This window comes from Leucopleurus acutus (genome assembly GCF_964270905.1).
Source record: "Leucopleurus acutus genome assembly, chromosome: 8".
Classification (NCBI taxonomy): Eukaryota; Metazoa; Chordata; class Mammalia; order Artiodactyla; family Delphinidae; genus Leucopleurus; species Leucopleurus acutus.
The window spans coordinates 80,755,430-80,778,066 of NC_139151.1; positions in this window are offsets into that span (position 1 = coordinate 80,755,430).

A 22,637-nucleotide genomic window follows, 5' to 3' on the forward strand; every position below is an offset into this window, starting at 1 on the left:
ACTTGTGTACTTGAGTAAAACCTAAATCTGCTTCATAGGTTTTTTTCATTGTTTACAGGGGTAGAAAATAATTGCACTTTCCTCATCTCACACCTGGAGTTAATGCTAACTTCTTTTATTAGTAAACACTTAACATTTACATTTCAGAAGCTTTCAAATTCTCTTCTTGTCACAGTGTCATGCTGGCATTAGCAGAAGTATTGGATGCTGTTGCATATTTCACCCTCTTTTGTGGGTGGTATGACATTAAAGATGACATAGTACTCATCATGCAGATGAAGAAATAAATATTTTGTAACTCTAAAGAGTGAAGATTGATAGATATGTAATTTCTCAGTGTGCCAAGAAGGACATTCTACAATCTGCGTAAATCTTGAGGTTGTTAAACTTATAAGGCAACGTGAAATAAATCAATGCCTTAAAGATAGCTGGTAATGAATTGTTATGGAATTGACAATAGCATGGTATTTTACAATTTTATAAGAGCAAGCTAGCTCTGTATCTCATTGGCTGTACAAGTGAGCAGCTTTGCTTTTCCTTCTTAGGCAGATATTTAGATCTCTTTTGAGATGAGGCAAACCAGGTTCTCCCTTTCCCCAGCGTGTTGATGAGAATGCACAAATATTCACGGTTTATTAATCAATTTTAAATCTTTGAATAATAAATGAAATGAAATGAACTAAAAGGATAATGTAGCAAGGTATCATGGATTTTTAAAATCAAACAAATCATCCCCTATGGACAGATTCTGAAGGCTTTAGGACTCACAGGACTTATTTATGCAATTCATTGAAAACCTCTTGGAAAGACTGACTCTTGGGGAATCATTTCTTCAAAACGATGAGCTTTCCTGCATTTCTGTATCTCCTCCTAGAATGTGCACTTTACAATACTGATGCAATACAGCCTCTGATCTTTGCTACCTGACTCATGAACACACACACACACACACACACACACACACACACACACACACACGGATAGCAGCCACATAAAATCTGATAAAGAGAATTTTGGAGAGATATATGGAATAAATTACAGAAGTATGAGAATCATTCTCAGTTTTAAATAGGATCTACATAACATGGAAGAAACCAATGAAAAACATTCAGTTAATAAATGTTATATTTTTCACATATGAAAGCAAATACATTGTTTTGATCTTTTTTTTCCAAACTGAGTTGATATTTTAATATCTTATTCACAGACGATGAAAGCATTAAGAAAGTTGCTATATTTGCCTCTGGAAAATTATTACTTCTGACTTCATGAATTTCTTCAAGTGATAGGACTATGGCTGACTAGAAAGAGCAAGGGACTTGTACTAGAAAACATGGGTTCAATTACTGTTATTTTCATTTATTATCTCTGCAAACTTTTGTAAGTATAATTTTAAAGAAATACATTTAGAGATATGATCAAAGTCTCTTAATGTACCATGCTGCACTTTCTCCAGAGAGAAAATAATCGCTCTCTTGAAGCAGTGTGGTATTCTCATGGAGATTTTCATAATTTGTGTTCTTTCTTGCTCTCTCTTCATACATATATGATAAAATATTCAGTATTTTCTGAACTTTTTTTCCCATAAATGGTCTTAAATTATACAAATCATAAGATACTTTATTCTCATTATTTATATTATGACATTTTTCCAATTTAAATTCTTACAATTTAGCAGTTGTATTTTGTATTACTGTTTTTATAGCTGTTTGAAAAACAGATTTCTAGATCCTTACTCTGCCTTTGCTTTGTTAGGTGACTGCTTTTCCTCTGCCCCAGTAATGTCTAGGGATTTACTACACTGAAAGAGTAATTAGGAGCATCTTTGAACTGATGATGCTAGGCACAGTTGAGATCAGGGGAACCCCCCTGAGAAAGAGGAAGATGAGGTAACAATATATATACTGAAGGGTAAAAATAGAGACCATTAAATCTATTTGACCTCCTGCATACTGGGAATCAAATTCTTTCTCCAAAATTATGGAGATTGGAGGACTCTTCTAAAGATGTCCGACTAGCTCAAGAAACAAATGACACATCTCTATCATGCTGTAAAGCACAATTTTAAAATTGCCAATTCTTAATCATTTCTACAGAACCGAATATGTTCATACAAGATAGGAAAGTTAACAAGGAAGAACTAGACAAAAACAAATAAACCAGAGAAACCAGCTTGGTGGAAAAGATACTAAAAACAAATCTTCTAAAATACTATCATTAATATTCTCAGAAAAAATAGAGAATATATTGCATCTATGAAACATGATGCTATAAAAAAGAATATTCAGTAAACAGTAAAGGATTCTTGGAAATTATAAATATGAAGATAATATAAAAATAATAGTAGAAGTGTTAGAAAATATAGAGAAATTATTCTCAAAGTTAGAGCAAAATTTTTAAAAGGTGAAAAAGGGAAAAGGAAATTGTCATATAAATAATAGGTGCCATAGAGAAAGAGAACAGAAGGAAGGAAATTATCAAAGAAACAATACAAAAAATTTTCCTAGAATTTCAGGCTAGAAATTGTCAAACTGAAAAGGGCAATTGGATTAAACTAATTACTATTGAACATATAGAGACAATGTTCTTGAATATTCTTGTTCTTGGAATAATTAATATCATACGTATATCAATTATTTCAACTGGTCTGTAGCTTCAATGCAGTCACATATACACAGAAACACACACAATAATGATAGTCTTTTCAAGGAACAAAATGGTTTTATGCTATTTATTGCTGCTGAGGATACTTTATAAAAAATTACGATTGCTAATCATTTGTTATTATTAAGTGGGAAAGCTTTGTTTTCGTATATTGATCTTATCGTAATGAAACAAACAACCTTAGTTAATTTTTTTTACTTGCTTTTAATGATGTTTGTATAGATATTTCCAAATATGCTCTGCAGAAAATTAAACTATCCATGAGTAAAGACAATTATATTTCTTCCTTTGCTATCCTTAGAGCCATTCTTATACAATGCAGTAGCTAGAATTTCCAGTTCAATGTTAACTGATATATTCAGTGAATTCTGTGAATTGAATTCAGCAGGTTAAGGAAAACTTTGCTACTTCTAGTTTGCTAAGAAGTTTTCTTTTCATGGCTGAGTATTGAACTTTACCCTTCTTTTTAATCTATTAATGTGGCTAATTACATTAATAAGTTTTGGGTCATGCTATGACTTTTGAAAAATGTATTTCCTGAATTTACTTTTTAATATTTTAATTAAGATTTTGTGTATATGTTTATAAGTGAGATTTGTCTATATTTTTACTCTCTCGCACAGTCACTTTTGGGCTTCGTCACTAAGCTCGTACATACTAAACTCAAAATAAGTTTGGAAATCTTCACTTTTCTTCTATTCTCTTGAACAGGTTATATAAAATACAGATTATTTTATCTGTTCATTGAATATTTGGAAAAATCTACTCTCATCAGGATATGATGTTTATTCTGTAGATAGATTTTTTTAAAAATATAGCCTGTTTATTTATTCTTGAAAAGCTTATCCAATTACTACAGCATTAAATTGGAACTCTGACTTTAAGTTACCTTTTAATCATTATCACGTGGGAATTATGAGGATTTTTTCTTTTTTAAATGTTCTGCCCTGCTTAATGTTCAAATTTTCTAATTCAATTAATTAATTTTCAAATTAAACTGATTCAGTGGGTGTAAACTTACTTCCATAAAAATCTTTGAAGGGATTGCAACAGCTATTGGTTTTCTCACTGCTTAATATTTGAGTATTTTAAGCCAAACTCTTTTAAATGTCAAAGAATAGAGCAATACAGTTGATATCTGGATTTCATTAGGACGAATAAGGCACTGCCTTGTCCTTGAGGAGCCAAAGGATTTAAGACAAAGCAAATGTAGATATATTGAATAAAACATTTCAGAACAGGATAATGCCCTAGGAGACGTTGAAACACATTGCTGTGGCCTTGTATGATCGGATTCCTACTCTGTGATTTCTCCTGTTTGACTTATGCTCCTACTTTTTAATGTCTTGCTTACTATGCTCTGACCATCCTGAACTTTCTTCTGAATCTCAAACATTCTAAAGTGATTTTCATCTTAAGTTCTTCATACTTCCTACTCTCTGTATGAAGTGCTTTCCCTAGATCCCACATGCCAGCTCCTTTCTCATTAGCTGAATTTCAACTCAGAGGATTTTTATCCCTACCCTAGTTATAGAAGCCCCTACACATAGTCATTCTCTATTACCCTGTTTTATTTTCTTCAGAACTCTAGTCTGAAATGATCTGTTCGCTTATTTGTTCATAAACTTATTGCCTGTGTACTCTCACTAGAATGTAAGTGCTATGAAAGAAGTGTTTCCTTCATTACTGCATCTGTGGCACCTCTAAAAGCACCTTGCAAAAATTATGCTCTTCCATAAATATTTGTTTAACGAAAGTTAACTTTGTACTTTCTCTACTTCTGAGCCTTTGTTGGATGTTAAATTCTTCTTTATTTTTTTACATTTTATTTTATTTATTTATTCTTAACATCTTTATTGGCGTATAATTGCTTTACAATGGTGTGTTAGTTTCTGCTTTATAACAAACTGAATCAGTTATACATATACATATGTCCCCATATCTCTTTTCTCTTGCATCTCCCTCCCTCCCACCCTCCCTATCCTACCTCTCTAGGTGGACACAAAGCACTGAGCTGATCTCCCTGTGCTATGGAATTCTTTTTTTTAAATCTTTAAATGGTGATTATCTTTATTATTTTTCAGGCAGTTTCTACCTTTTTATTTACTTATTTATTTTTTTATTGAAGTATAGTTGATTTGCAATGTCCTGTTTCACGTATACAGCACATTGTATATTCTCTTTCAGATTCTTTTCCCTTATAGGTTATTACAAAATATTGAGTAGAGCTCCCTGTGCTATACAGTAGGTCCTTGTTGGTTATCTATTGCATATATAGTAGTGTGTATATGTTAATCCCAACCTCCTAATTTATCCCTACCCCGCACCCTTTCCCCTTTGGTAACTCTACGTTTGTTTTCTATGCCTGTGAGTCTTTTTCTGTTTTGTAAATAAGTTCATTTGTATTTTTTATTTTTAGAGACCATATCAAAGCAATATCATATGATATTTGTCTTTCACTGTCTAATTTACTTCATTTAGTATGATAATATCTAGGTCCATCCATCTTGCTGCAAATGGCATTATTTCATTCTTTTTTATGGCTGAGTAATATTCCATTATATATATGTACATCTTCTTTATCAATCTGTCAACAGACATTTAGGTTGCTTCCATGTCTTGGCTGTTGTAAATAGGACTGCTATGAACATTGGGTGCATGTATATTTTAATTATGGTTTTCTCCAGATATATGCACAGGAGTGGGATTGCTGGGTCGTATGGCAATTCTATTTTTAGTTTATTTTATTTTTTTCAGTACGCGGGCCTCTCACTGTTGTGGCCTCTCCCGTTGCGGAGCACAGGCTCCAGACGCACAGGCTCAGCGGCCATGGCTCACAGGCCCAGCCGCTCCGCGGCATGTGGGATCTTCCCAGACCAGGGCACGAACCCATGTCCCCTGCATTGGCAAGCAGACTCTCAGCCACTGCGCCACCAGGGAAGCCCTATTTTTAGTTTTTTTAAGGAAGCTCCATATTGTTGTCCGTAATGGCTGCACCAATTTACATTCCCACCAACAGTGTAGGAGGGTTCCTTTTTCTCCACACCTTCCCCAGTATTATTATTTGGAATTCCTTAAATTAATACTGGAAGATGCATGCTCTTCATTTTAGAGACAATGGTATAATAAGGATTAGGTGTTCAGCAATAATACTCCAAATAGCCCCAGAGAGCTCATAATTATAGCACAGCATACAACAAGATCATTTCATACATAAAAAATAACAAGGAATATTTTGAATTTTACAATAGAATAAAGGTGAAATTTCCCAATCTTCAAATTTCATTTGGTTGTTCTTATAATTTGACAAACTTTCTGAAAAGCAAATTGCCTGAAAAATAACTGTCAGTTTTTAATATGTACTGTTTTCAGAAGGTATACTCTAGAGCTATAGATAGAGAATGATGTTTTCAATTATATTTACAGGGAAACAACCTCTAAAAGGAGTGTTTCCGAGATCAGGTACACAACAGCATCTCGCATCACTTCAAGTCCTTCACAAGTAGTGAGTTCTATTATAGTTATTGCTGATACCAAATTATCTCCTTTGTAAAGGATGTTCATCTAGGTCCAACTGTATTTTCCTGTTCCACACGTAGCAAAGCTAATTGGCTAAGTAACATCAAGATGGCATTTGCTAAATGTTTTAGACTTCATTTCTCCCCTATAGCACCAATAGTGCTACACTATATTGAGACCAATGTGATCTCTTCATTGTTATGGCTCAAACAGTACTGTATGCTCCTATAGATTTTCAATAAGGCGATTTCTAGCTAGACAGATGAAATGGATATGCTATATACATCATCATCATCATCATCTATTTTTAAAGACATGTATGGGGAATTGCTCAGTCAAAAAGAACACAGATGGCAAAAATCGGTGAAAATCTAAAATATATATATAAAGAACTCAACTTCTCCAATGCAAAATCAAGTAGAAAGCACGATACATTTTATTTGTACTCGTATTCAGATCCAGATATTCCCCAGCTTGTGAGAGTGAAGAAATCAATTTTAATGTAATTGAGCACTATCTTCCCACCGTGGAGAAGCACTCAGTAAAAAGTAAGCAGTTTTTAGGACTGATTCTGACTGCTCTCCCCCAGCTTTGCCATCCTGTCATCCAGCCACATGTGCTCCTGAGACAAATCACCATGCATATGCATGGCCATATGTTTCCTCCTCGTGGGCCTCCTCAGTCTCATCATTTGGTTCAATGTCAACATTCCCATCCTCTTCCTTGCAATTCCACACATTACATTTCACTCATTACACCTCTAACCACACCTCAGGAAAACTGTCGCTCTCAAGAGGGAAATGGTATTGCCTGGGACGTGTGAAGGTTGTCATATTCTGACCATCTATGCTATAATGCTGTTTCTGACAGCCTTCTCCTCTGACTGTCATCACAGAAAAGCCAGTGTTTTTCTCTGCTTTGTGAGTTGGAGTGTAGGCTGAAGTTCTTTGCCATCCTCCGGTTCTCAAGTAAATTAAGGTTCTCAGAATAACTCTGAGGGGAACTGAGTTTTGCATGTGTTTCTAGCAGCTTTGTCTGCAATGGAGGTGATCTAAACTGCGAGGATACCCAAGGGAGCTTTGGCGAGAAATGCCATCTGACTCGTCATCACCCATGAAATTTAAGTGTGAAGTAGTAGGGGTGGGGTCCAGTGGGAAGGGAACAAAACAAAGTATAAATATGGAGAGAGAGTGGTGTTTCTTTCCATGCATGTCAACAGGGAAACTAAACAAACATTTCAATAATAAACAGTTGTTCTTTTTAACTAAGATCTCCTGAGAAACACAGTTGCCCAGAAAAGCAAAATGCTATGTAGCTTTAGATAAAAAAAAAAAAGCACTTCAGAAAAGGAAACTAAGTGCCAAGACATGGCTCACATTTCCTACATCAAATTTCTTAGTTAATTGATTTTACTCTTAGGTCCAGATACATAGTTTGCAAGGCCCAGTGCAAAAGGAAAATGTGGGTTCCCTTGTACAAAAAGCAGAAAAAAAATTATGTTAAATGTACTAAAAATTGTTTATTTCTTCCGTGGTCTCACTCTCAATTTGTGGTGGCATTTATTATTGGCTGTTACATGTGATCCTAAGTAAACAAAAATTAAAATGTTAAACTATTAGCATGGATTTTACCATTCATCCTAATATTGTGCAATGCCAGTTTTAAATACAATTATATAAGCGTAACTCTTATGTGGACTCTCTGAAGTTTTATAATTTGCATTTTGTAGCTCATACATTCATATGTGTTTTGTTCTTACGAACAGTAGAAACATTTCACAAAACTAACTCAACTTTTAAATTTTATTCCTTGATAAAGTTCCTTAATTCCTTGATGCTCATCTACCAGTACTTTCTATCTGTGGATTGTTGATAAGTAAGGAAAGACAGAAAGGAAAAGAACAATTGTTGCTCTATATTTCCCTTTCCCAGCCCTAAGTAGGGAAGTAACATGAGTAAGAAGGATATGATAGGGTTCCTTGGTCACTCATTTCTTAGGATGCCATTTTCTACTTTCTACATTTGGAGCAAGTTCTGGTTCAAATGAAGTGTGGCCTCTTAGGGCTGTCAGCACCCCTGCTTACTTGTTCTAAGCTTAACAGGTTTACCTTTCACTTCTGTGAGTTTCAATGAAGTACCACACATTTTGAGTCTATTGGAATTCTGTCCTCATGGGGCATCATGAATGCTATATGCAAATGGGGTGACAAGGAACAGGGTACACACAAATTGTAAGAATCCTCTCTGCTCTAGTGTTCTATTGTATTTCACTTTTAAGGTTGAAGTTTAAAGATAAAATCATTAAGAATTGCTGAGACAGTGACAACAGAGCGTTAAACCAAGTACAAAGCCTTTCTGATTTCAAGGCCCTGTGTGACTACACAATTGTATTCCCATAAAGGTGGCCCCACCTACTCTTGTTTGTTGCCTTTGTAACTAGGAATCTCAATCTGAGGACCTAAAGTTGAATATTATGTTCACCTTTGTATTCAGTCATGCCTGGATATATCCTGAAACTATGAGTATAAACTCTCCAGTCTAGTTACTTGAAGACAAAGGAACTCCCTGAGAAAAAAGAATTGAGAATAAATTCATTCAGGTAAATTTTGCTCAAACAGTTGTTGGAGGTTAAAGATATATGAATCTAAGAGTACCCAGAATCAGTGGATTTATCCTAAGGCCTAAGGAAAGGATGACATATTAAAAAGTGAGCACAAATCAGTATAGGGATGTCTTAATACAATCTCCGTAACATTTTAGAAGCGAAAGTTTCTATTGTTTGTCACCTGTGTGAGGAAGATTAGTACCACACCAGGGGGAAGAATACTTGAAGTTCTTAGAGGATTAATATTGAAGTATGAAATTCATGCAGTGAGATCCTCCAACCCAGAGAAGAAACTTAATAGTATTTCAGGCTCTAGGTGATATTAATGCTTTTAGTACAGTTTGTCAATAGGAATAATAGTTATTGTAATAATGTAATAATTGTAATGATGATAAATAATAATTATGGCTAATATTAGAAGAGCAAAAATTTTAAACTCTGTGCTATAGTGTGCCCAGAGTATGAATTATCTGATGGAAAACCCACAATAAATCTGTAGAAGAGACAGAAAGTAAAATTTATTAAGAACCCATTTAAAGTATGATAAATATGAGGTCCAGAGAGTTAATTATCTTGCCTAAGGTCACACCGAGGTTAGGTTCTGGAGGCAAGGTTTGAGAGCAGATGCCATGGATGACTCCTGGGATTTCTGCACCATCTGTGTGTGATGTTTCTCTTCTTTAAGAACTGTACTACACCCTCTCCCCAGAGGTGGAATCCCATAGCCAGGTATATAAGGCATTTTAGTTCCTTTTTCAAAGATATATATGATTCGATTAGTTAGGCATAAACATCTCCTCCAAATTGTTCTGTAAATGTGTTTTTCAAACTTTTTGACTCAGACATATAGTACATTTTACATCAGTACCAAGTATACATACTCACATATATATATGTATATATGTGAAACATCTACTGTGTGCCTTGCTGTCTGATATTTTCTGTTCAATTTTTCATTTCTAAAAATGCAAATTACACAAATCACTCAGTAGACTGAGTAACAAATTCATGGTAATTTGAAAAAAAATTACTAGCTGACAAAAATCTCTCTCCCAGGATTTTGGAATTGTGACTGAGAGACAGCTTAATTAGGATGGCTAATTAAGTTTTATGTGACTCTAACAAGGACACGTGAATTTTATTTATTGTTGTTCTGGGGCTGCCATATCCTGCCATCTTTTACCTGCCATAAACCAAAATAAGTAAATTCATGCATACATACATAGAAGGCTGATATGGGAATAGAGGGAGGGAGCGAGAGAAAGAAATAGAGGAGAGGGGACAGAGAGATCATTTTCAGAAAGAAACAGATAAATGTATTAAATAGGAGCAAATGAGACAACTACCCAGTTCTTGGTTCCGTGTCTTCCTGAAGGCTGGTTATATTTCTGTCTTTGAATTTTACTGAGACTCCTTTAGTTTAAATGGGCTCTAATTTACTTTTGTTGGGTTTACAACAAGTAGAGATTCTCTGGTTGCACAAACAGGGGAAACCCATCAAGATTGTCCTAAAATAGCTGGGAGGAATTTGACGAGGGAAGAAGTCTCCCCACCCTCACACTTGCTGTGTTTGTAAAAGATAAAGAGGAAGAGAATGAGTTACTGTACTAAATTTTGACTTTTGACTTCTGATTAGTCCAGCCAATTACTGGTTTGCTGTTTGCATTAGAGAAGTGGAAAGACTAGACTCCAAAGAACCAGATGAGAGTCAGTTCTCTGACTCTGCCTGGGTTTTGTTAAGTCATCATCTCTTACTTTTACAGATAAAACAGGAGAAGTAAATATTGTCCAAATATAGAAACACTCCACTTACCCAGAGGACAAGATTATAACAGTCTCGATAAACTGGAAACAGGAACATATTCCACATATGTGAGAACTGTAAAAACTAATAATCTAAAGCCTTGAGTAACTATTTTAATTTTTTCCCCTTTTTACTGTTGCTTCTCACAAGAGAGCCTAGAAACAATATATTTGAGAAATCCTTATGAATCCCATAGTATGGTTAGCTCTGGTTGACTGTAAATTCAGTGTTGCAGGAACTGCCAATTCTGTTTTTGTCCCCTCTTCTTCTACAAAAGGGAGAAGACATTGCCCATTGTTTCAATGACACTTGTAAATCCCATAGTTAACAGGTGACTTATCCTGTGGGATGCATGGATGTTTCAACTAATCTTGAGTGACAGAGGCAATTCCAAATACTACTTACTGGCATTAACCTCTTCTAATCACCACCCACTCATCCCCCAAAGCAATGATCTCTTATATCTGTAGGAAGAAGCTGGCACAATTAAGAACCAAACTATATGCTGTCTTCAATTCAAATTCGTGGGGATGGAGCTGGTTTGAGAAGTTTCCAGCCATCTCTAACCCTTTCTCTAGTTCATAGGCTTCAATACTTATATAACAGAAAAACTCACATGTAATAGTGGCTGAGTTGCCAGGAATCCAGTGAATTGTATGCTGGGTCACATCTCCTTAGAACAACTTAAAACTATCTGGGAATAAACTAATGTATTCTACATAGGACATTTCACATTCTAGCCTTCATGATTTGGCCTCTTAACTTCATCCATTAATTACTCCATTCAATAGATTTTAATGAACACTTACTACATACAAGATGAGGTAATAAGATTATAATAATGTGTGTGGACAATTGTATTTTCCAAAGATGAATATGTATGGTGTGCACAAGTGTGCATATTCTATTCCACGATGCTTTTCCTACGATGTGATTGACACTCTTCCCACTGAGATGTGGGTGTGTGGGGGGTGTCTCTGCACCCCTACCTTGAACCTGAGCAAACTTTCATAACTACCTCAATCAATAAAATGCAGCAGAAGTGACACTACATGACATCTAAGGGACGCTCATATAAGGCAATCTAGCTCCACCTGGCTCTCTCTCAGAAAGTTCATTGGTGGAATCCATGTAGGCATAAAGTTTACATGTAGAGGTCCAGGAACATTGGAACTGAGATTCCCAGCCAACAGTCCAAACCAATGATCCAATATGAGACTTACGATAACTCAAGTCCTCAGTGTTTGATCCTCTGGCTAAGGTCTTTGCTGTCCAACCTCCTGATTCACAGAAACCAGGAAAGATAAGGAATGACAATTACTTGTTTAGCACCACTAAGTTTTAGAGTAATTTGTTTATTAGAATTAGAATAATTTGTGAGGCCAAACTAACTGTGACAGAGAGGAAAAAGAGGCCTCCATCCTCATGGTGACAATAGTTTGTTGAGAGAATCAGATATTAGTTCAATATAAATACAAACAATTGTAACTCTAATTACAAATTACTGAAGCTAGAATTGTCAATGCAGTGAGAGCAGAAATAACTTCTCTTTCATTCATTGTCTTATCTGCAAGGCCTATTGCAACAACATAGTAACTCCATAATTGTTGAATGGGTAAATGAATGAATCAAATGTTATGAAAAAAATATCCACAGAAATATGGAAACATGTTTCCAAGGAACCTGAATGAGCCTGGTGTATTGTGGCAGCTTTTCCGGAAGAACATTTCATGAGCCTGCAGGAATAATGTGTTAAAGCTGATTGGGAGTAAGGAACATGGTGAATACAAGGGTCTAAAATAAGGCCAGGGTGGCTAGAATGCACGGGGTAAAGGTAAAAGGAGTCCATAATAGGAGAAATTGTTTTATTCTAAGACTAGTGGGAAACCATTCATTTACTTTAATCAGGGACACAATATGACAAGGTTTTTTTGTAAAGTATATTCTGACTCAAGTGTGAAGGCATAGTGCATTTTTTCAGTAGTCCAGATGAGAAATTTAGATTAAAACAGTTGTAGCAGGATGGATAAAAAGCAGTGGTTTCAAAAGATACTTGAGGAATGAAATCTGTAGGACTTGGAGTTGGATGACTTCTGGAGAACGAGATAGACGTATCAAGGACATATCCAAGTTTTAAGAAATGGATATATCTAGTTTTCATACATTGAGAGACCAACAATCGAACGAAAATGAAGTTTAGGGATTAAGATCACAAGTTTCAATTTTTAGACATCTGAGTGGAGATGTCATGTAGATGGTCAGATATGTAGATTTGGAGCTCAGAGGAGATGACTGAGCTAGAGATAAAATTTGAGACTTATGGCATATAAATGATAATGGAAGTTTTTTGGCAAAGATGAGGTCACTTAAAGGAAGAAAAAACAAGACAGTACTTTAAAACTTATAAAGGATGAGTCTAGAAACAAGACTGAAAAGATATAACCAGAGAGATAGAGAAAATTGAAGAAAGTATGAGGTCATGGAAACCAAGGAAGAGATTGTTGTAACAAGGAAAGTATATAGTACTGGATACTGGAGAAAATCCAAAGGAGAAATAGAATAAAAACTAACCAATTTTATAGTGACCTGAAGTACATTGTTGACCTTACACAGTACTCACTTATGCCAGGCATTAGGTTAGGCTTTATCTCATTTATATTTAAAAATGAGAAAAGAGATTAGGAAGGTCCAATAACCTATTTCAGACTGCAGTTTAACAGAAGTGAGACACATCTACAAAATTGAAATTGTCTATGGTTTCTATTTTGGGAAATGGTGATAAAGATTGGGTACCCCATCAAAGAATTAATTAAGGAAAACTTGAGATTTACATTTATCTGACATTTAGAGAAAATTTAAGGGGGGAAGATTTAAAAGCGACCTAGAATATCAAGTACACCACATCAGCTAGCATTAGTGGTGAAACTACAGAATAGTATGCAAGATGTTACAATCAATTTAGCAAAATAATAGACTATTTACAAACCTGCAAAATATAGAAAACAGTTATGCTTCTGTTGCATGCCATTCTGCTTGGAGCACAAAGAGGTCATTTGAAGTTCCACCAATGAGTTAATCTGTGTACTGTTGTCCCTCAAATAAAAGTATATAAAGTTTTGTAAGTAAGCAGTTTACCCTGATGTGAATATCTGGCCATAGCAGTGAAATCCAGAAAACAATCAAGTTCATGAAAACACATGGTGGTGGACAAAAGACCATGGCCTCTAGAATGTCTGCAAACAAGAAGGAAAGCTAAGGGTAACTACATTAGAGAGCCATTCCACTCTGGGTGGCAACTTTGCTGACAGTGGCTAATATTACTTAAAGGAACCAGCAGACCCTCATGGACAAGAACTGCACCAAGAGTGAAAAGTATAAGATTATGTCTGCTGAGTACAGATTGCAAATTTTAGATGAAATGTGGCCCAGAGTAGACTTCTTCCTATGATTGGGCTCACCTATAGTTTCATGCTAGACCATTCTGGTTAATGAGTCCATGGAAATGGGTCACTGCCTTCTTGTTAATTGCTCACAATTTCCCTTTCCTATGCCCAGGTGGGCCTAGTATGTCTTAAAATATATTGAAGGTAAAAATGAGTCAATTCATACCCAAAGGGGATGGAGAGAAGACCTGGAAGTAGAGGAGGGGTGTGGTCAGAGAATATATTGGAAGACTGTTTATCAATTCATGTTTTGGCATGAAAAAAATAGCATATTCAAACTGGGGAGTCTGAGAATAATTTAATAAAGGTACGGGCAGAGTTGAAACAAACAATCAAGAATGACACAACATCCTGGGTATGTGTATGCTTGTAACAGTAAGCAGCCACTGGGACTCAGACTTGAAGCAGCCGTGGGGGAAGCATTTATTGGAACTCAGTGGTGACCTGGCATGGAGAGACCCAAGGGAATAAACATGCTTAGCTCACTCTTCTTACTTCTGGTCTTCTGCCATGGCCTCTCACTGGCTAAACCCAACTGGAAACCAGAGGGCAAGGGATCTTGTTAGTGGAGACCATTGAGATCTGCCTCTCTACACACAGAGCAAGATGGAGAGTACATCTGAAGGGTCCAATTGGAGAATCATCCTAAGTGTCTTCTCTAATGAAAGATTGGGCTGGTAGTTCCCTGGTTTTATGTCCAATTAAATTGAACAAACTTTTATTCAGAGCAGAATAGGTACAATAGGTACACGCTTTGAGGTATAAAAAGATGCATAAATATCAGATTCTGTCCTTAGAGGACCATACAAGTAGCCAAGAGACTATATGGTAAAGTACAGAAGAAAAGAGAGGAGAGTAACCTAAAAAAGTGATATATTTCCCTGAAAGTATTAGGAGATAAGGCTCTGATATTTCTTCTTAGCTGGGAAAATTGCAAATTTTATTTTATGGTTGTTTGTTCAAATTAAATCTTAGTCAAAAGTCCATTATGCTAATTGGATAAAACAGGTACACTGATTAAAGTAAGGATAGGCTGAAAATATGTCTATAAAGGGCAAAAAGTCTGCCATTATGTGTAAATAAGAAACAACAGAAAAATTGGGGAATAAACAAATGTTTCTTTCAAGTGCTTACTGTGTGATAGACACTATGCTAGGTACTGGAGTTATAATAGCGAACAGTAATGCGATACTCCTAGTCTTCATGGAATTAAAAATCTAGTGGGCAAGGCAGAGAAGTGGCCCGACAATTGCAGTTCAAGTTGATAAGAATTATTATGAAGAAAGTAGTGATGCTATGGGAGCATGGATGGGGGAATAAGAGTTGGAGATTTGGAGCTCAAGACACATAGGTCAAGAAAGATGTTATATCTAAATTGTTACCTGAAACGTGTTACCTGAAAAAAATCCATGCAAAGAAGGCAAAAGGAGAAGAACTTTCTAGGCAGAGAAAATGGCATATATAAAATTTGAGAAAATAGAACTGGTGTTAGCATGATGCTTCCAGGGAGAGGCAAGAGATTGAATATTACCGAAGTTCAAAGGGAAAGATGAAAGAGCTAAGGTCAGGGAAATCAGCAACGGTGAATTCATGACAGCATCTGAGGAAAGAGCTTAGATTTTACCTGGAGGGTACTGGGAAGTCCTTGAGGGGTTTTAAGTAAGAATGTGGCTTGACATATTTGCATTTTAGAAGACTAGTCCGATGAATGCAGTAGATTAGAAGAGAAAATGATAAATTAATACACGTAATCCAGATAAAAGATAATGATGACCTGCGCTAGGCTGGTAAGAATAAAACTGTAAGAACTAGATGAATTTCAGAAATATTAAAGAGCTATAATGATCTGGGTTGATGATGGATTCAATGGAGCCATGGTAAAGAGAGAAGTACATGCCTCAGTTTCTAACCTGGCAATCCAATGATCAGTGCCATTTACAGAGCTAGAAGTTACAAGGAAAGAAAGAGGTATGGGGTGGGGAGAAACGGGGTTAGTTTTTGATATTTAGACTGAGGTACTTGTAAGACATTCACATGTAAAAGGCTAGTAAGCATTTAAAACATAGATCTGAATTTTCTGTGAAAGTTATTGGCTGGAACTCTAAATTTAGGAACTTGTCAACATTTGAGTGGTAATTAAGCTACTCACTAATTAAGCTTATCACTTATCAGACTATTGTGAGAATGTATCAGTGATGGGGGGGAAAAAAAAAGGTAAAAGATAGTCTAAAACATAACAATTGAAGAATAGCCAGAAGAGGTGCCTACCAAAGACTGAAAACAGGTGGTGTGAGAGGTAGGAAAAATTTATAAGAATGTGTTGTCAAAAAACTCATAGAAGAGAATATTTCCAGAAGAATTGGTTTTTGATGATAACATGGACCATAATCGCTTTTCAGAGGCATGAAGGACAGACCAGTGTTCTTGCTGATGCCAGTCCTAAGGGGAGAGACAGTTTTTTATCCTTTCTTCCAGTTTCAAATTTTTATTTTCTTGGTATCTGTGGAGAACAATTTTCCTCACCTCTCTAATATTTCAGCAGGTCAGTAGACACATAAGCTACCAAGATAACAGACTTACTAAAACACTATAAAATGGATGAAACAGGTTCAAGAAAGTTCCTATCACAGAGTTATTTTAGTAACTGCATATGGAATTCTTACCATTTTATTTAATGCTATGTTGCCTATTCAGATCAGTATTTCTCAGCATCACTGTGTAGGACTCCTTTGACTAAAAAGCATTCATATGCCAATGTGAAAAAAGGAGAGGACAGTGACAGGACTAGAGGACTATCATTTCACAACCAGTTAATATATTATTTAAGTTGCATATACATTATATAAGACATACCTATATATATTATAAAACATATAGTATATTAAATCATATATATGTGTAACATATACATATATATGTGTATATATATGTAACTTTTCTTGGTTGAGTACTGCTTATATGAAAAAATCCAGCATATTTGATGAGAAACTTGGGGGTTGTTGGGTTGGCTGAGTCAGAAGACTAGTGCAGAAATTTATTAGACTGACAGCATTGAAGGACTCTGGCCTTACATCATCAGCCAGATATTTCTCAAAAGTTGTCAGCTTCCTCCTTTTATTAGTTTAGTGTATGGCACAAAATTTCAGAGCTCTCATTAAGTTAGACACAAAGTTGTAAGACAGAGTGTAGGTGGGCAAGGCACACACTTTGCTGTATACACGCTTATTGACTGATTCCAATCCACCTAAATTAATTAGACCTCTTGATACCGAGAATCAAAAGATTTACTAACCAGGTAATACTAATGACTTAGCCCTGAGTGACAAGGGCATTATTCTGTTGGATCCAAAAGGCTAAACTTGATTACTGAAATCTTCACAGCGATATTTCTTTTTAAAGCACTCACTAAACCTTATAAAGAGGTAAAGAAATAAAGAAGTTTAAAATATCTGTTTTAAAATTTTTAAAAGAGATCCAATCAGAAGACTATAAAAGTATAGCTATATTGTTAGAGATAAATTATTTTGGAAAATAAACTCCCTGAGGGCAAAGACCATGTCCATTTCGTTTATCACTATATTGTTACCTAATATTGCCTGGCACATGCTAGGCATTCAAAAACATTTCTTAGATAGATGTTGCATAATCTCAGTTTGATTCAAGAGTCTTATAAAAATATTTGGCTGAAGAATCCTGAAGCCTATGCTAAGTATGGCTTCCATTAGCAAATAGTTTTTCTCTACCCATCAATCATGATAGATGTCTAACCCACATTATGTTGAATTGGAAGACATATTCAGGAGCTTCTGAGCAACAGCCATAGTGGAGCACCAAAGATCTCTAAAACTGCCATGTGCTTTCATATATACATATGGAAGAAATCATCAAAACAATGTTGATCTTTTAAAATTGTATAACACATTATATATTACAAAGCACATCTATAGACTTTTTGTTTTCATTTGAGCTTCACAGCGACTCAGTTGGAGAAGAAAACAGAATACTATCTCCAATCACACCTCTCCATGTAATTATTTATTCTTTCAGCAGGCATTGATTGTGTTCCAAATACTGACAGTACCCTGTGCCAGATAAATATATAGATTATTAGGCATGAATCCTACCCTTAAGAAGTTGGCATTATTTTAGAGGAGATATCATAATGACATAAATAGGTATAATGAAGTAAAGAGATTAATGTCAAATGAAAGGTATAACCTCACTCTATAAGGAAGTTGAGGAAGAACACCCATTTTTGGCTGGGAATTTTTCTTTGAGATGGAAGGTATATGTAAGTGAGACTTTGATATATTTATTTAATCAATTTTTGGAGATTATTTATTTAATAAGTAATTATTAGATGCCTACTGTATTTCAGGCACTGTACCAAGTGTTAGGGATACAAAAAAGAATGAAAAACCTATTACTAACTTTTTGGTAAGCAAATTTTAGTGTTAAATTAGTATAGACCTTAAAGAAAATCATTACCTTAATGAGGAAAAGTTTGTTACAAAAATCCCCTATGGTAGAGCCAGTACCACTCTTAGTCCTGAACAAATGGGGACCCTGCCTCAGCCCCTAGTTTATATAAAAGGATCCACATAAATATATATATCAGAGATGAGACCTCGTGTATTCTAGGGGAGGCCTTGGGTGAAAAGATGAACCAAGCACTCTTGGAGGACAGATATGGAGGAAAATAACTGATTGAAATGGTCAAAGAAGACTTCCAGAGGAGATAACATTTTAAAGGAGAGAATTTTATATTAAGAGCATTTTATTGCTATTTTTAGCTACTGTAATTATGATTTCAAAAAATATGATTAGTTGTTATTTCTACTCCTTCCAAAATACATTTTGTGAACAATATCATTAATAAAGATATAAATGTGGTGCTATTTGCAACATGGCTAAAATGATATCAGGCTTGAACCTAAGTCCTGAATAAATTAGACCTGCTATATAAAACATTACCAACTTTCCAAGATTAATTTATATTTTACAGAAAAGGGTTTTATTTCATTCATACAAGGGTTAGTTAAAAATAATTTTTTGAGAGCAAAGACTAAAAATGGTGTAAGAGAAATATGATGCAGTGGGGAAGAAAGCTGGATTTTTATTCTAGCTCTATTGGACGATTGAACATTTACTTGCCTCCTGGTGTTCAGATTTCCATAAAGGGAGGTAGGGGCGATTAGATTAAGTATAACTGAAATGTTATGTACATGCTATAACTTTTCCCTCCTATGACAATGATAAACATTGCTATAGGATCATTGGTCTCTTTTCCAGTAAGTCACAGTTGACATACAAGGTGAAAAGCATTTGCCATCCCTAGATTAGATAATCTTCAAAATTCCTTCAACCTGGAGTATTCTATAAATCTGTGATTTGTGTAACTCAAATGACATAATTGAATGTAAAATTAAATTTCTTTAGTTTCTTGAAAAATTATTGACTTATTCATGAGCAGCACATCAACATTTTATTAAAGATTTAATGGTAAATCAAAATACATTTGCTTAACAACTATTATTGATAGAAATTTTAGTCAATATCTCTCATCTTTGCCCAATTAGATTGTCACTTGTTTTATACTTTTTTGTTGTTTGTTTTTTCATTTAGTTCTCAGAAAGAGGAAGGAAAAATTCTATGCAATTCAGTATTCAGGTTTATTTGACTGATAGTCCTCCAAAAGATTGTAAACATAGTGAAACTCCATTTAGTACCTTCAATTAATGTTGAATAATATATAGATCCTACAATATAGATAGAAAAAATTATTTGATTTTTGGAATGTTGAAAAATTGATGTGTAATGTAGCAATTAAATATTACATATGAACAGCCAGCTGTTACACCTCCACCATGCTACGTCTGATTGGATTCTATTGAATTCACTACTGAGCATCAGTTATTCTTTCTAGCTGAGAAGAAGCGGAAAATATGAGAATTCAATCTCTTTCTTTCTATAACTGTCCAAATATCTTAAAATTTATCTGAACTAGCTTCCTATAAGATTCTTTAAGTGCTTCACCCTACACCAATATTTATCTTTCCTAAACTTCCATAGTATACTAAATACAATAAAATGCAAAAAGTTATCCCTTATTTTTTAAAATTTCAGCTTATCTACATTAAGCCCTCATGATGTGAATAGTAGTATATTGTCCATTTATTCTTTTTTTTTTCTTTCCACCACAAATTATACTATTCTTCTGGGGAGAAATGTTGTTTATATTATTCAAAATAACTATCACCAAACTTACCACATAAAAATATATTAAAAATGGTCATATAAAATTTAACAAGTAGGAATGAGTATTTCCTTTTTAATTTCCTCTTACTGTAAATAGTTCTTATAGAGACTTTTAAATTAATTTTGATGGAATGGATTATTTATGAAACAACAGAAAAAAGGAAACATAAAAATACTTCATGTAATATAGAACAAATACTGGTTTCACAGATTGATACTCATTTAAATTTTATACTTTCAACAGAAATTTGTTATTATCAATGAGGAAAAAAGTCTTCAAGTCACAAAAATATTCTAGGAATGAGATTCTGATAAAGGAAATTTATACAACTAAAAATTATAGGGGTGGCTTCCCTAGTGGCGCAGTGGTTGAGAGTCTGCCTGCCGATGCAGGGGACACGGGTTCGTGCCCCGGTCCCGGAAGATCCCACATGCCGCGGAGTGGCTGGGCCCATGAGCCATGGCCGCTGAGCCTGTGCGTCCGGAGCCTGTGCTCCGCAACGGGAGAGGCCACAACAGTGAGAGGCCCGCGTACCACAAAAAAAATAATAATTATTATTATTTATAGGGGCTTCCCTGGTGGCGCAGTGGTTAAGAATCCTCCTGCCAATGCAGGGGACATGGGATCGAGCCCTGGTCCGGGAAGATCCCACATGCTGTGGAGCAACTAAGCTTGTGCACCACAACTACTGAGCCTGTGCTCTAGAGCCCATGAGCCACAACTACTGAGCCCACGAGCCACACTACTGAAGCCCGCACACCTAGAGCCCGTGCTCCACAACGAGAGAAGCCACCGCTATGAGAAGCCCACTCACCACAACTAGAGAAAGCCTGTGCACAGCAATGAAGACCCAACACAGCCAAAAATAAATAAATTTTAAAAAAAAGAATGAAAAAAATTTTTAGTAAAAGTCATTTGATTTTTAAAAGGTAATTCTGTTAGGGAAATATCAGAAACATACACATCAGTTTTCTCCTTGAAGAATTTTAGTTAATAGAGTTATTGGAGGCTTTTGGAGTCCCCATTGCAGACTTGGATATTACTTTCTCAAGAATTATAGATGCAGGTTTAGAGTGTGTTTAATTAGTCGTCCAGCATATTATCTGGAACTTTTTGTTTCTTAACAGTTCACTGTTTATTTATTTATAAAAATATCCATTGTTAACTCATATCGAAGTAGAAACACTGTTAATGTAAATAGCTCAATTGAAAAATAATTAACCAAGTAAACAAATGAAATGAAACCACACGTTTGAATCTCATCTTCATAACTAATTGTATGCATGATTTAGAGGAGTTGAATTTAAACATAAAGTGGTATTTGGAATATTTATATACCAGTTATGGTGAGGTAACTAGTATTGGGCTTCCATATTTCCTAAGAATAGCTATCAAAGCTGGGTAAGAAAAAAAAAGCATCTGTTTGAACAGATAGCAGGTAAGGGTTAATGAACCACGATATCAGAGATAATCAGAGATCATGTAAACACGTAGATGAACTATGTATTTATGCCTAAATTTTCTTCTCAGGGAATTTGTTGATTTTAATGGTGAGTAGTGAGTGATCTACTTGCTGAATCTGGATATAAAAATTTCACTGAACAAGTGAAACTAAAATTTGAGGTGGTGATCACAGAGAAAAGAACCAGAAAAAAACAAAAGTCATGAATTCTGCATGTGATTTCCTCTTGAGGCATTTGTTGGTTCCTAGGTTGAACATCTGGAGGCCAAAATGCTGAAAACGTAAAATGCAAAAGGTTACTGAATGGCTAAAATGTAAGTAAATATTTCAGCAGTTCTAATGAGCTAGAGACACAAAAATTGGAGTCGAGAGCCCACTGAGAAAGAGAGGTACTGGTAAGTACTAAAGACTTTTTAGTTATGAACCCAGAAAAGGATAAGCTTAAGACTAATGGTAAATTGGAAATAGACTAGTGAAGGTGATGCCGCCCAGAGTTGATATGCTGCCAGAAGAAAATTAGTCTATTACATCACCCAGACTCTTTACAGTTTTTCATGTCAATTTCCAAAATTCATGTCAATTTCCAAAATTTGGCAGGAATAATAGAAAATAGATCCAAATGACCAAGACCATACAAAGAAGGACTATACAGAAAGACCTATAAGGTATCAAAATACTGGAGTTATCATCTAAGGACTTTAAAAGAACTATGATTAATATGTTTAATAAAATAGATAAGGAATTTCGTCAAAAAAGTTTAATATATTAAAAAAGTATTTAGAAATAATGGAACTGAAAAATAGACTAACTAAAATTAAGAATTCAATAGACTCAGCAAATTAGCTAGTGTAGAACAGATGATTAGCGAACTGGAAGCTATGT